Genomic DNA, 17028 nt, shown 5'->3' on the forward strand with positions numbered 1-17028 from the left:
ATGGATTCCAAAAGGACAGGGATTTATAGTCAACAACAATCAATGGATAGATAGTTATTTGACACCTACCATATACCTGACATTATTTTATGTGCTGCAAGTACCCTGGTGAACAAGACAAAGTCCCATCCTTCTCACAGTAGAGAGACAAATAACAAAATATGTGGAAACAAATGAAATGCATTTCTGGGTACTGGTAATTGTGAATATGAAAATAAAGTAGGATTAGATAAATATCTGGAGGTGTGTTATTCCGTGTGGAAGGAACTGAAAGTATAAAGGAGTTATAGTTTGGGGCTATAAAACCAAATGACAGAAGAGGAAAGACCCATAACCTAAGTCATGAAGCAATATGGAGCTGTGAGTACTCCAGTGACATGGAAAGCATGGGTCCCATCTGAAGGAGCTGAGCATCAGAAACAGGATTCTAGTGCTGCTGGATATTTGGGATCCTTTTTTTATCCACAAGAAATTGGAAGCCCATATTGTTGATAGAAATCTTCCAATTTTTAAATATTCACAGCCATTTTACAGTGTTTGGGGCCAACAAAAAATAAAAGCACACAAATATATGCCTGAATTGAATCAATGGCTTTCAACTTCTACCTTCTTTCATAAACCATAAATTTTAAGAGAATTTACAGATAATAAAGTTCAACCTAAGCAGTAAATATATGAGAAAATTGAGGCCCAAACAGATTAAGCGATTCAACTATGGATGCACAGCTGAGACAGTTGTTTAGGCAGGAATAAAATGTGCTTTTCAGAATTCTTTCTCTTACACAGCAGTGTTTGATACATGCCTTATTTTCTTTGATTTGCGCCATGGATTATATTCCAACGTATTATAATAAATCTTACTTATTTTGTCTCCTTTTCATATACGGATTCTGAAAGGGGGAAACTGAGCACATCTCAATTATGTTTAGTAATCATAGCAGTTACTGGCATAATGGGTTGGATACTTGATGTTAGGATAACATTCGAAAGAGCCATGAAACAAACTGCTCTAAGTTATGGGAGTATTTCATCATCTAAAATGCCATTGAGTCCATTTAAAAAGGAGTCACGAAAATCTACCACTTTGGTGTCACACATTTTCATGCATGGTTTTGCTAAGAGGAAATCTACCAGGTAATGTCTTTAGGGTCAGAGTGGCTGGAAGGGAGATTCTGAAATAGAAGCAATCTCACTTTTCGTCTTTGTTGGCTTCGTGTATGGTCTCATTCACATTCTGAGAGATGACTTTTTATTATTGTACCTGGTGGCAGAGGAAGGTGACATAATAGCTGGTAAAAGAGCATAGAGTACCAAGAAAGAGAGAGAGTTTACCTTAGGCAAAAAGCACTCTGAACTTCTTTTTTCTAATCATTTTTGCAATTGCGTTTCTTTCATCATTGGGGAAAATATTGGTTTTCTGGTAAAATTCCATGTCTTTTTTGCTTTTGGTTGTGTCCCTATTTATGAAATGAGGAAAGAAAGAAAGCACAAACAGAATAGTACTTAACCTGAGTGAAAATAAAAATAATTTAGCATTTGAGGTACCTGGGTATGTCAGTTGGTTGAGGTCCGACTCTTGATTTCAGCTCAGGTATTATCTCAGGGTCATAAGAGCAAGCCCCCCACTGAGCATGGAGCTGGCTTAAGATTCTCCCTCTCACTCTCCTTCTGCCCCTACTCCCCCTACTCTACCTGCTCATGAATTCATGAACTCTTTCTGTCTCAAAAAAAGAGAAGAGTTTAGCATTTGAATATTCTAGCGAGAGGCAACTACTTTTTGGTGAGCAGGACAGAGGTATCAATAGTAGTGGAATGAAGAGTTTCTTTGGGACATCAGTGGCCCCCATTTTGGATTCTGGAGATTGGTCCCTTTAGGAAAAGTTGAGAGAGAGTGAAGCATAAAATTCAGGGGACATGGATGGTAGTACTGGCTCTGTGGATGCCTAATGTTGGTTTAGTTATTGAATATTCTGTGTCTGTTTTATCATCTATCAAATAGAGCCAATAACAGTATAAAATGTGATGCCAGACCAAAAGCTTTAAAGATAGAAAGTGCTAAACAAGATGTCTAGTTACTGAAGAATCTCAATTAATGTGAAGCCCCTTAAATGGGATGATTTTTAGGAGTTGGTTCTTTTCTTCCTTTCTTTTTTTTTCTTTATTTAATTTTTAAAAATATTTTGTTTATTTGTCAGAGACAGAGAGAGAGCACAAGCAGGAGGAGCAACAGGCAGAGAAAGAAGCAGGCTCCCCACTGAGCAAGGATCCTGAGGCAGGACTAGATCCAGGATACCAGGATCATGACCTGAGCTGAAGGCAAATGCTTAAATGACTGAGCCAGGCATCCAGGCATCTCTGGAGTTGGTTCCTTTTTATTTTATATTATTTTTTATTTTTTAAAAATATTTTATTCATTTATTTGACAGAGAGCAAGATCACAAGTAGGCAGAGAAGCAGGCAGAGAGAGAGGAGGAAGCAGGCTCCCTGCTGAGCAGAAAGCCCAATGCAGGGCTCGATCTCAGCACCCTGGGATCATGACCTGAGCTGAAGGCAGAGGCTTTAACCCACTGAGCCACCCAGGCATCCTGGAGTTGGTTCTTTTAATCAGTGAATGAAATGTATTTATTTTCATGGGATTTGTTCCTGATACAGCTAAGAACTGTTACCTATATTAAATAAGGCATTTATGTGAAAGAACTCATACACACACATAGTATACATATATATACAGATATATGTATGTATATGACATAAGTATATGACTAAATCAATGTTGGTTTAGTGAATTGAAAAGGAAGTCTAACTGGTTGTTACAGGTGTAGCCTCTTAGTTGAATATTATCTTGGTGGAATTACCTTAGGTCAGTGTGATCTTACTTGCTTGCTAGGGCTATCATATATCTAAAATGGAGTGGGATCTAGGAAACCAGTTTCCACTAACTAAGCTCTTAAGAGATTGGTGTAAAACTGGTTTGGCATTCATTGTTGGTTAGCTGACTCAATAGCCACCCTTCTCCTTAGACTCTCTTCCAGGAAGGGTGGCCATTATTACACTTCTGACTAATAGATATGAGCAGAAACATCTAGCACAGGTTTTCTAGGAAGTTTTTGCTTTCTTGACTAACAGGAATTCAACAGGCACCCCTATTGCCTTTCATTCCTTATCTTTCTTTCCTATTGCTTGTTTGGAATGAGGACATGATGCTTAGAAGTATAGCAGCTATCTTGTGACCATGAGGTTGCCATCTAAAAACAAAAGCCAAAAGAAATAGAGAGCCTAGGTTCTTTAAGGTGGTGTCTCTCAACCTATGTGTGGTTAAGATCACTTAAAAAAAAACAAAAACATCTATAAAGAACTTAGCAAACTCAAGACCCAAAGAACAAATAATCCAATCAAGAAATGGGCAGAGGACATGAGCAGACATTTCTGCAAAGAAGACATCCAGATGGCCAACAGACACATGAAAAAGTGCTCCATATCACTCGGCATCAGGGAAATACAAATCAAAACCACAATGCGATATCACCTCACACCAGTCAGAATGGCTAAAATCAACAAGTCAGGAAATGACAGATGCTGGCGAGGATGCGGAGAAAGGGGAACCCTCCTACACTGTTGGTGGGAATGCAAGCTGGTGCAACCTCTCTGGAAAACAGCATGGAGGTTCCTCAAAATGTTGAAAATAGAACTGCCCTATGACCCAGCAATTGCACTATTGGGCATTTACCCTAAAGATACAAACGTAGTGATCCAAAGGGGCACGTGTACTCGAATGTTTATAGCAGCAATGTCCACAATAGCCAAACTATGGAAAGAACCTAGATGTCCATCAACAGATGAATGGATCAAGAAGATGTGGTATATATACACAATGGAATACTATGCAGCCATCAAAAGAAATGAAATCTTGCCATTTGCGACAACATGGATGGAACTAGAGCGTATCATGCTTAGTGAAATAAGTCAGGCGGAGAAAGACAACTATCATATGATCTCCCTGATATGAGGAAGTGGTGATGCAACATGGGGGCTTAAGTGGGTACGAGAAGAATAAATGAAAGAAGATGGGATTGGGAGGGAGACAAACCATAAGTGACTCTTAATCTCACAAAACAAACTGAGGGTTGTTGGGGGGAGGGGGTTTGGGAGAAGGGGGTGGTATTATGGACATTGGGGAGGGTATGTGTTTTGGTGAGTGCTGTGAAGTGTGTAAACCTGGTGATTCACAGACCTGTACCCCTGGGGATAAAAATATATGTTTATAAAAAATAAAAAATTATATTAAAATTTCAAAAAAAAAAGCCAAAAAAACAAAAACAAAAACAAAAACTACTTCTAGTCTATTATAGACTGATTAAAATACAACAAAATAAAAAATACAGAAAAACAAAGTGAAAAAGACATATAAAATGTAAGTTCAAATATTTTATCATTTGATTCAGTAGGTATAAAGTAGTTCTGTCAAATTGTTAACCAAGACTCCAAGTGTTTATTCTGATTTTCTATGCTTATCTCACCTGTATTTGTTTGCTAGAGCTGTCATGACCAAATTCCACAGACAGGGTGGCTTAAATAACAGAAATTTATTTTCTCACAGTCTTGGAGGGCAGAAGTCCCAGATAAAGGTGCCAGTGAATTGTGTTTCTCCTGAGACCTCTCTGTTTGGATTACAGATGGCCACGTTCTCTCTGTGTCCTCATGTGAGTTTTTCTCCGTGTGTATCTCTGGTGTCTCTTCCTCTTGTAAAGAACATAGTCCATTAAATTAAATCCCCAATTTTAAGACTTCATTTAACTTTAATCACCTCTTTAAAGGCTCTATCTTCAAATATAGTTACATTAGTACATTGGTACTCTTGGTATAAATGGCATTAACTCATGGTGGACACATGATGATATGCTTAGCCAGGTGACAATGTGATTTTCCCAGTTGAATTCAATTCATATCATTATGAAGCTCTATTCTTATTTGGGTGAAGAATTGGAGAGGCTTTAAGAACCACACAGTGGAAAGACCCTTCTGGTGTTTCCCTTTGAATGAGGACTTGGGAATCCTTGGGGAGCATCCCATTTGTAGCTGATGGTCTGTCAGGTTATAGTGAGTTCTCTCTCATTCATGCCCTCCATGCCATGTGCAAGAGAATTCAGGTTATCTGAGTATCCTGGACAACTTGGTTCTTCTGATAATTTATTCTGTGTTGGTTATTGAATGTTAGGCTGTGGAGTTTCAATGTTATATACAGAACAGCATTAAGGGGGGCTTGGGATACTGCTTTGAAATGATCTGAGATTGTGTGAAAAATAAAAACACAACAGAGGCACAACTTTTTCCTTGGAAAACATCATGTGAGAGCATTTGACTGGATGCAAACATATACTAAAAATGAAATCCTCAACTGTTGTTAGTCCTTGATTTACAATTCACAAATATCACAAAAAAAGAACTTCAGGCCTTGAAAGGTGATTAGGTAATATCACAATAGAAAGTCATCAAAAAATTGTGAAAATAGCCACAGAAAAATTGTAATTCCTTCATTTGTAAAATCAGCTTATTTTGTCACTTATTTTGTCACTTGTTAAGAGTCCTGCCATCAAGTGGAATTGACCTAATTCTGTCTTCCTTCTCTTGTCATCCCTAGTAGAGAGAGGTTGGAGAGAAGAACATTTACTGTGTTAATTAAACTTATTCTTTATGCATTGAGAACTAAGGGAATACTTTTCTCTATTAATTTTGATTATGTAATTGTTCATTATGGCTATTACTAAAATCCCTTCTCCCAGCAGTGTAAGATTTTTGATATCAGTAATAAAAATGTGCTCAAACTTATATCTAAATTAAAAAAAACGTGATTTTACTTAATCCTTAACATCTTTCTGCTTGGCTACAATAATTTAGGATAGGGAATACTGCAATATGAGGCGCTTTTTCTTCCGTGATGTAATAGACTGTCAAGCACTGTAAAAGTTGACCTTGTTTCTCTAATGCAGGATAACCACTCTCCAGGGTCCTTATCATCTTTTTATACAAAAGGAATAGAATTGGCATTTTCCCCAGAAGCGTTCTGTTTACTTAAAACTAGTGCTCTCAAGGCAGATGTCAGAACTGAGTTAACCAACTAAATCAATTAAAGCAGGTATTTACCGGGATGTTATCTTCTTGCTTCGAAGGCACGAAATTTTGACATCTTCTTAAAAGATGTTTTTTTCTTCCACAGTTAGGATGAAGGGATCATATGATCCACAGATATGTTTAAGTTGATAAGGTCTTGATAGATGGAGAAATGGGAGCTCAGAGCAGTTGAGGGAATATTCAAGCTTACCTAGCCGGTAAAAGGAAAAGACAGAGATGCCTGTCTTTTTTGGTTCCCAGTGCAGCAATCTTTTTGCTGTACCATGACTGACCTAGTTATTTATGGAGCATGTTACCTCTGCTATCTCCCCACTGCCGAGACAGCTAAAGAAGAGTCAGCTCTACCCTTAGATTCACATTGTATGAAGATAAAAAGCAATGACTGTTGTTTTTTTTCCCCCGAAGGATCTTCCAAAGAATGTTTGTGATGACAGGATTATGTGTCTGTCACTGCTGTCTGGAGACCTAATCCTCTGTGATCTTGTAGCAGTGCCTGCCCATTGAGAGTCCCTCCATGATGTACAGCACACCCCCCACCCCTCACCTGAGCCAAGCTCCCTGGGGGAGGCAGCAGTGTGAGCTGGAGGTGACTTTTTGGTTCTTGTTTACAATATTACACCTGCTTCTATGCGATAAGTTAGAGGGGTTTTGTTTAAAGGCTTGCTTTATGATACAATTCCTGCTAATCAATTTCTATTTGGTTTTCTTCTTTTGTCGACCTAATTTCCCTTGTATATGAATCAGGAAATCAGATTACAAATACTTATTAAACATCTACCAAAGACCTGGCCACTATCAATGGATTTCATTATAAGAAATATGACATGCAACCCCTATGTTCAATCACAATTCAGCAATTCAGAAAGTGTGTTCAGAAAGATACAAACATACATGGGCAAATTTATCTGTTGAAATTTGAATTAAAGTAAGCTGTATACTTTCTTTATTGTAGGACTTTTCAGGCCTAGTGTATGTTAATATGGATTATAATCCTTCCCAAGGGAACATACAGTACAATGTTTTCCAAGTGTGATATACCATTTAAAGTTATCCTGTATGAAAAAATTCAGAAGACTGTGTTTCCTTTGAATATACTTTGGGAACTATTCCACAATTTGAGGAGAAGTATTATCAAAATCCTCTTCTATGTGGCTTAAATTCTGTCCAATTTCTTGATGGAAATTCCTTGTGTTTGGAATAATGTGTGTGCTTGGAATAATCTAGGATGACCCAGGGGTATGCATATTCCTGGGATATACATTTTCTTCAAAGAAGCACCTGAGATAATGGATAGTTTTAAGAGAATCAAATTATAGGTTCTCAATTTCCACATGTAATTTCTATTTTCCCAAAAATTGACCTGGGAGAGAATGAGCCTGGTTTTGAGCAATCTGATGGAATTCTACTTCCTTCTTGTGACATGCCTTCTCTTACCTTACAAAAAAAAAATTTATTCTCAACCCTTTAGACTCTCCCCATAGTGCATTGCCAGTGGAAACCTGACTCTACACCAAAAGAAAAAGACAAATGGAAAATTAGTGACATTGTTGAGAAGGGAATGACTTTAAAGCCTGGGATAAAAAATAAAATAAAATAAAATAAAAATTTGCAAGTTAGATGTTTTCAACTCAGTGGTATTGCACAAGTACCTAATTGATGAATTGTCTGATAGGTCATCAAAAATAATTTTTGATATGATTCCTACATGAACTTTTTAGCAAATACATGGACAGAGTTGAAGAAATCAAACTTACTACATTTCTATCCATTTGTTTAGATGAACAAATTTTTTTCCTGTACTAAAATCTATAGAAGATATAACCTAGAGATGGAATTAGTGCTGAACCTTGCCTTATTAATATAATGATATTTACAGTAATGGTAATGTGTAGTATTCATTGTTGGATGTAAAAGCCATATAGGGAAAAAACCTCAGACCCATACATTTAATTAAGAAATTATTACCAATAATATTTTCTTTCTTGTGTTAACAATTATTTATGCTTTTTAAATAAGAACAAAAATATTTATAATCATAACTCAATAAAAAAAGGATTTTTAATATTTCAAGCTTTATGGTCACTGGATATTTAAAAATAAATTACCCTTCAATTTGCATACACACTTTTGTTGTACTGAAGTATGACTCAGTGATCATTAAATACTTCCAATCACAAAATATCTTTTTTTAGGATGAAATTCTGTGGGGGAGTTGGAATGGAATTGTGAGTTTAAAGGAAATAAAGAAGATGTGGAATTTTTAAATGCAAAAGAAGAGTGTGCTTTTATTTATCAAATAAATGACTGTCTTTCTCAACTTGCTGTTGTGTTTAGATGACTTTGACTAGATTTTAGAGAGTAATCTGACAGGTTAATTAAAAAGTGACATTATGGGGCTTTATATTCAGTTAAGCATCTGACTCTGGGTTTTGGCTCAGGCTCTGATCTTGTGGTTATGAGATTGAACCCCACATCAGGCTTCCTACTCAGTGTGGAGCCTGCTTGAGATTCTCTCTCCCTCTCCTTCTGTCCATCCTGCTCATGTTCTCATTCTCTCTCTAAAATAAATAAATAAATTTTGAAAAAAACATTATTTAATATACCAGAAATTATGCCTTTTGCAATTAGTTATAAATTAAAGGTGAAATTTTAGATGTCAGTTTATAGATGTACAAATTTTTCATGAATCTTTTTCATGGGAAAAAAAAAGGCCCAAACAAAAATGTTTAAAGACCACTGATTAAAGCTAGAGCCCAGGATTACTATTTTACCCTTATAATTGCCTCATTTACTCTGTGTATTTGCAATTTATGAATTTTAATTGTTCTTGGATTTTTTTTCTTTTTCTTTTTTTTTTTTTTTTTTGAACTGTGTTTTGTGTTCTCTGGTCAATAAGTCATCACACACAACCACTACTTAGGGTCTTCTTCCTAAGTAGATCCTAATTGTAAACTGGTATTAATATTTGCTTTCCAGGTGTCAATCTTGAAAATTAAAAAGACAGTTATTTTGCCAGCAAAATGGGTTTATTTGGAAATGAAAGAGGAAGTGCAATGGATATGCAAGCTGTGACAAAACCACAGGCAAGTTCAGAGAACAAAGGAAAGTAACATTACTTTATAGAGAAGATTGGGAGATGCTTCTTTGGGTGAAAGTCCATTGGAGGAAAGTGAGAGGCAAAGATAATGAGGGTTTCTCATTGGCTGAGTTGTGGCAGTTTTCTCATTGGCTGGGCTGTTGGTAGGTGAGGGGAAAACCTTCTTCCTGCTGAGAAAGTAGTAGGCTTATTCCTGTTGGAAAATGTTAGGTACATTTCTTCCTATTAGGGTCTGAATGAGAGCTCCCTCTTCAGAACTTCCAACTCAATTTTAATTTGTTTCCTTTATTCCATTTCATACAGGGCAAGGTGTTGATCTCTCATCTACAAGGTTAATGTAAGTTAACCCCATCCTCCCTTGTTTCTGAAAAAGACATGAAGTATGAAGAACTGGCTTATGTACCTAGTGTCAGGTATATAGAAAATCGAGGTGAGGTAGGATGCAGTATTAAAAATAGAATGCCAGTGTTTGGAGACTAACATTCAAGGTTTGTACAACTTTGGACAAGTCATACTACTTCTTACAGCTTTAACATGTAATTAATTTAACAGATCCTTTTAACACTAAGATGGTTTATCTTTAAAATAAAAAAAAATTGGTAAGAACACTTATATAAGATCTACCTTAACAAATTTTTAAATTTTAATTTTTTTAGCTTTTCATTTTGAGATAACTTCAGATGCTGCAAAATGAATTTTTAGGTATCTTTCATCTAGCTTCACCAAATGTTAACATCTTTTTTTTTTTTTTAAAGATTTTGTTTATTCATTGAAAGACAGAGATCACAAGTAGGCAGAGAGTCAGGCAGAGACAGAGAGAGAAGGAAGCAGGCTCCCCGCTGAGCAGAGAGCCCAATGTAGGGCTCGATCTCAGGACCCTGGGATCATGACCTGAGCCGAAGGCAGAGGCTTTAACCCAGTGAGCCAGGCGCCCCCCAAATATTAACATCTTACATAATAGAGGGTATTTGTAAAAATCTAGTCTAATCTAATCTAGAGACTTTATTAAATTCAAGTTGTCCTATTAATGTCTTTTTTTCCTGGTCCGTGAGCCAATCCAATCTCTTGTTGCATTTAGCTGTCATGTTTCCTTAACCTAGAACAGTTCCTAACTCTTTTAAAAATTGAGAACAATTTCTAAATCTCCTTTTTTTTTTTTTTTCTTTCACTACATTAACCCATTAGAAGAGTACTGACAAAAATTTTTTGCTTGACCAAACTTGAGTCAGGCTCCTAAACCTTCTTTCAGTACCATCTGTGTACTTCCTTATGAAATCCAGTTTGAGTGAGAACCTTACTAAGTCAGTTTAACAGAACCCCTCACCTTCAATATCTGGTCATCCCCTATATATGATCATGTTCTTCCTCCCCTGACCGTTCTCCAAGTGATATCTAATATCTCTGCCATGTCTTCAGCAAGAACTCTTTGAAGTCATTATACCCAGAATACTCTTACCTCCAATGTTTGCTCTTAGTAGTGTTCCATCCACAGACTCCTGCCCTGTTCCTTGGCATTAAAGTCCCACTTGTCCCTATAGTACTGAGAATTGAATCCCTCTCCAGCTCTGAAAATGTCAAATAAAGGGACCCAATAGAGTCTGCCTTACTTCTAAAAAAGTGTCATGACCCTTTTTTGTTTCTTTTTTTTCTTTCTTTTTCTTTTCTTTTTTTTTCTACAACAGTATCCACCAGTTATTTGTAGTGTGTGTTGGGTGATCTTTCCTCATATTCAAATTCAAGTTTCATATTTTTGGACAGAATGTCACAGAAGAAGTTGTGTTCTTAGATTAGCCCATAAAGAGGTATCTAATATCAGTTTGTTTCATTACTAGTGACATTAACTATGATCATTTGGTTAAGTTGTTCTCTATCAAGTTTCTCCAATGCAAAGATGAACTGAGTTCTTTATTAGCATAATTTTCCTTTACAAATAAAGTCTTGCATGGAAACTTCCAATATTTTTCTTTTTTTTGTTTAACTCATCAAAATGTATGAATGAACTTGTGGTACTTGGCATTCATCTCTGACTTCACATTTCTTTCTTTACAAAGGATTCTAAAATGGGATGTTATTTAGACTTTTCATGATGCTCTGCCAAGCTACAGGTATAAAATTAAAGTATGATACATTAAAGAATTTATTTGTAAGAAATACAGAATTCTCCATTAAAATAGATAATCTTATTTTAGTATCCAATTTTGTATTTTTTGAAGCCATTTTTGAATCAGAAGACCAAAATTAAGGCCCTGCTCTAAGCTTAATTAGCTTTAAGAACTTTCTGTATTTTTGTATCTCAGTTGCCTCTTTTATAAAATGAAAATACTCGAGTCTACATCAGTTAGCCTCACAGAGAGATCCTGTGACATTCAGAAAAGATAACTGTGTAAGTGATGTCATGCCTTGTTAGGTGTCTTCACGTCTGTGGCAGGAAGGTGGGGAGAGATGTTCAAACGCTCTGGGCACCAAACTCCCCAGTTTGGCCATAGATTCAGCTTTAACAAGACTGAAAGTAAGTTGTTAAAATGACCAGAAATGGATTAGCCAACTTGTGTTGTAGACTATCTTTCATACACACTATATCCACTCACCCTGAACTAAATGCAGATATAATCAGAAGAGATTACTGGAGTCAAAAACAAACTACTCTCCATTAAAGCATCAGTGAAGTTTCTTAGACATCAGAGGTCAAAGGAAGTATTCCTACCTTCTTTAATGTCTCAGACTGTGTCATATCAGCTAACCTTGGACTTCCTTCCTTCCTTCTAGCAGCTTCTTGGCAATTGAATTTCTACAACTCTAGGTAGTTCATTTCCTATTTATTACTGAACAATTCCATGCAAACACACCAATGCCAGTAGCTGTGGCTCTCCAATTTAAAAAGTGGTCATCATGAAATCAGAGAGGGAGGCAAATCATAAGATACTCTTAATCATAGTAAACAAAGTTAGGGTTGCTGGAGGGGAATGGGGTGGGGAGATAGGGTAACTGGGTGATAGGAATGAAGGAGGGCACATGATGTAATGAGCACTGGGTGTTATATAAGAATGATGAATCACTGACCTCTACCTCTGAAACTATTAATATACTATGTGTTAATTAATTGTATTAATTGAATTTAAATAAACTTTTAAAAAGTGGTCATCGGACTCTCTTAAAGATGCCCAAGAATTTCCCTGAATGCCTCCCTGTCTCCACCATCTCCACTGTTGTCTATACTGCATTCTATTCAGGTGCTTGACTTTGGTAGAGGAAGGAACAACATCCTGTCAGATATTATCCAAGAAAATATCTTCCCCTCATTCCCTCCAGTTCCCTTTTATTTCCTCTTTAGTTATCCCTTGTACTGTTTATTCATTTATTAATCATTCAACAAACATTTAATGAGAACTTCATATAAACCAAGCACTGCTGTAGGAGGTGGAGACCTCAAGAACTCATAGGGCTTATAGTCAGTTTCAGCAGAAGGCAAAACCATCTCAATTTTCTCTTTAACTATTCCATGCCCATTTCCATGTGCATTATAAAACAAGCATTGCAAACAGTAAAGAGTTCTAAAAATAAATTCTAATTATTGGTATTACTTTCACTGTATGGGTACCATTGCTGAGACAGCTGATCTGGGTGATACCCATTTAAGTTGTCAACAAGTAGAAGGGCAATGAATTATACCTTCTGAGCAGTTGTTTCTATCTTCTGACTGTGTACACCTCTTTGGTTACTGTCTTTAATCCCTATGTTCACCCCATTTCATAAAGCCACAATGGCTGCATGTCACTGCTCAACTTAGAGAATGTCCAGATTGCCTTCCTTTATGAGATCACATTAACTCCTAGTACTTGGTGGGTCCTCTACACTTCCCATCTGGAATCACTCTTTTGTGTTTTTCCAAAAGGACAATTTTCTTCATAAGCAGTAGAATACCTTAGATTCGGATTCAGTAGAACTAGAGCAAGACCCAGGAAACAGTGTTTTTTTTTTTGTTTATTTGTTTGTTTTGTTTATTTGTTTTTTTAAGATTTTTGTTTATTTATTTGACAGAGAGACAGAGCTAGAGAGATGGAGCACACAAGCAGGGAGGAGAAGGAGAAGCAGGCTCCCCAGTGAGCAGGGAGCCCAACGTGGGGCTCGATCCCAGGACCCTGGGAGTCCTGGGATCATGACCTGAGCTGAAGGCAGACGATCAACTGACTGAGCCACGCAGGTGCCCCAGAAACAGCATTTTCAAGATCAGAGGATAATCTTATTATAATCACTCAGGACTGTAAAAGTTGCCAAAATGCTACCACAAACCATTGTGTCTTTTTATTTCTTTTTTTCCCTTCCTTCCTTATTTATTTATTTAGTTTAGTTTAGGTTAGTTGTTGTTTGTTGTTGTTGTTTGTTTGTTTTGTCTTTTTTGGTTTTTTTTTTTGGCATCCTTTGTCCCTATCATAGTAGTGTCTAGGACTCTTCACTCTATTTAAATTACTGACATTACTTGGAGATAAGTATCCTCATCTATGTCTCTCAGGTGCTCAAGAAAGAAAGAAAACTGAGATTACACTGGGAACATGACTCTTGAACAATTACTCAAATCAAGACATTTGTCTCTTGAAATTGGTTTTCAAAACTATATTATTTTAAATGGAGGAAAAGATTGAAAGTTTGATGGCAGTCATTTACCTTTTTGGTAGAAAACCATTGACCCCATGTTTTGCCAATTCTGTTTTATTGCCAATAAAGTCCTCCTTTGAGCAGCACAGGACTGAGGTGAGATTCGCTTATAATAAGAGCCTAAAAGAATCAGTTGATAGTGGATGGCTCCAGATTAGTATTGTACTGCTTATTTTTCCCTTTGGGGTTTTGCTTTTGCACTCTCTGCTATCATATTGTTAACAACACCTAAACCATTAATAAAAGGGCCGGTCTATAGTTGTCAAAAAAAAATGATTGTTGCTATTTTTATATCTGGAAGCCAAATCTACTGGACTTAAGTGGGTGTGAGTTACAGTTATTTAGGCATGTTGATTTCGTGTGTGTGTCTGTGCAGAATGCGGCGGTTGCCATGGCATCTCCGTGCATGATTTCTGTGAAGGTAGTGCTGATTGAATCTATAAAAAGATGAGCACAGAAAAATATGTTTATAAAAACCATTTTCTGATGCAATTGTCAAAGTGATGCCAATCTGTGTGTTTGTTTTGTTTCAGTCCACATTCCATTATTTAATGTTTCTTAAAATCATAGATTAAACTGCTTTAAGGTTGATGGAAGCTCTTACTGATGAATTATTAGCTCATAATGCTCACTGGTGTGAGCCAAGAATAAAAGGTAGTTTTTCATACAGCCCAGTGTACACGTATTCTTAGCTTTTATGCTTATGCTATGTCTCTGAAAAGGAAGTATGTAATCAAATTTTTGGAAATCGAATGAGACATCTGGCTATCTAAAACAATTCTATTGTAACCTCACATGTAAAGCTAATAATCACTCTTCCTGTCCCCCACTGTGAACCTGAATGACAGACTGAATAATTTTAAATTTGGTTTTGAAAGTCTGAGATCTGACTGAGTTCTAGGATTATTTGTGGGACTTTAGGCAAATCATTCTTTCACTCTGGGCCTGCATTTCTTCTGCTCTAAAACTGAGAGGGTAGGCCAGGGTAATTCTAGGCTCCCTTCAGCTGTTAAATGTAATTGTGTGTGTGTGTGTGTGTGTGTGTGTGTGTGTGTGCTGGTATATTTCAACAAAATGCCATTTGTTGACATTAAGAGAATGGCATTTGGTTTCCCTCTTTATTTATAAATTTGTTAATAATTTTAGGGTAAAACACAGCAAAAAGAGGCTTGACATTGAAGTTAGACAAATGGGCCTGAAATTGAGCTCTGCTACTGGTGACTTCAGCAGATAAAAGGCTTGATTTTGACTTTAGATGAAAGTTCAGTGCCATGTTAGAAATGATGGCACCTGGTGTACATGGTTATCTCTTGAGTGAGTATAGACTAAAAAAATTAGGAAGGACTTTTAGAAAAAGAGGTATCCACAATGAGGCAGTTCTTGTATACTTGGAACATCAGTCAAGACTCAGCAATCTATGAATCAAAAGTTCTAGTTCTAGTGAAGAGGAACATCGTTTCGGTGATACCGGAATGAGTGGGTCAAAAGTTTATGTGAGCATATATGTATCTGTTGAAATGATCCTTATTGTCTTATACTGGGTTCCTAAGAAGCAGACTCCATGATAGAGAATTGTATAGAGAAATTTCACTGGGGCATGCTTTGGGAGAGGGATACCTGGAAGGAAGTAGGAAGTGAGGGAGTTGGAATGAGACAGATAGACAAGCTGGCCTGCTTGTAGATGCAGCTGAGTTCCTAGATGATCCTATAGAGAGTAGGTCCGATGGTTCTTAAGATTTGTCTCACATTGAAACAAGAGTGATGAGCCTTTATAATGGGTCACCAGCCAGTAATGGGCCACAGGTCAACATCTCGTGGGCAGTTCTCTGATGCTGAGGGCAATGTCTGGTGAGCAACACAACAGTGAGAATTCAGCAACTGATATTGTCAGCAGCTGAGGATGAGTACATTGGCTCTGAAGGGGGGATCCTGGAAGAGCACATAGTATACATTATACTTACTCAATCCATATTAAGCAAAGCATAATTTATACAGTGTCCTCAAACATGAACTTCTGTCTTTTTTTAAAAAAGGATTTTTTTTTTTTATGTATTTGAGGGAAAGAGGGAGAGAGAGTGAGAGAGGAAGAGAGACAGCATGAGCAAGGTGGAGGGAAGATGGAGAGGGAGAAGTAGGCTCACTGAGCAAAGAGCCTGATGCAGAGCTTGATCCCAGGACCCTGGGATCACGACCTGAGCCAGAGGCAGATGCCCAACTGACTGAGCCATCCAGGTGCTCCAACATGAATTTCTTTTAAAGTAAACTTGCAAACATGTTCTCTTAGAGAACCATACACCATGTTGTCGTGCTAGACATTCCGTTAAGACCTACCAAAAAAGAAATTCATATAACTAGATGTTCTCTATCCTATCTCACCATAGAAACCTACTTAGCCATAACACCAAATAACAATATGCAGAATTAGATTCTGTATAGCATGCCTTTGAAAATGTTGATTTATAAATAAATCACTAAAGTGACTACTATTTAATAGTGTCAAAGCTAGAAAATATTTTATCATTTCAGCCACTCCTTTGAATGAAATGTAACACACACACATGTGCGCACACACACCCCTACATGCACACACATGCATTCATCATTATTCTTCTCTGATTGATGAGTTGCTTGACTTGGACTGGTAGAAAAAAGACTAAAGTTAACTCCATATTTAAGCTTAATTATCTTTACCCCATAAAAACATATCTTTCCATTCATACATTTTTCTGTTTACTCAGCAACCCATTTATTCAAGTCATTTATTGTGAATGAGTATCTGCTTTAGAAGCTAGAATGTAAACTCCATGAAAGCAGGAGTTTTTTCTACCTTGTTAACCACCTCTAGTGTCAAGCACAGAATTTAGCAGCACAAAAATATTGGTTCAATAAATGAATGCCCAGTGGATGTAGGTAGGCACCGTGCTAGGCCTATGAGGGATATAAGGAAGATCCGGGTTGTGTTTCCAGTACTGCAGAGGCTCCTCTCTAATGAGGAACTTCATAACATTGAAAGATTTAGGATGGGACCTCCTAAGTAAATTATTTCAAAAATATTATTGTAGTACTTTCTGAAGATCTCACACAGCTAAAATACGTAGTAGGTATTTCCCTTCTCATGCATATGTAATACTTGAGAGCTTGCAGTAATA

The 17028-nt window shown here is 36.9% G+C and overlaps 1 long non-coding RNA gene across 1 annotated transcript; it reads right to left on the reverse strand.

Annotated features, from left to right (window-relative positions):
* Window positions 1–1241: 1241 nt before the first annotated feature.
* Window positions 1242–12968, reverse strand: LOC131819325 (uncharacterized). The gene is made up of 3 exons (XR_009349141.1): window positions 12896–12968; window positions 4518–5634; window positions 1242–1457 (listed from the first exon to the last, which is right to left on the reverse strand). It is a non-coding gene; the product is annotated as an uncharacterized LOC131819325 (long non-coding RNA).
* Window positions 12969–17028: the final 4060 nt, after the last annotated feature.

Source organism: Mustela lutreola, chromosome 1 (assembly GCF_030435805.1).
Source record: "Mustela lutreola isolate mMusLut2 chromosome 1, mMusLut2.pri, whole genome shotgun sequence".
Taxonomy (NCBI): Eukaryota; Metazoa; Chordata; class Mammalia; order Carnivora; family Mustelidae; genus Mustela; species Mustela lutreola.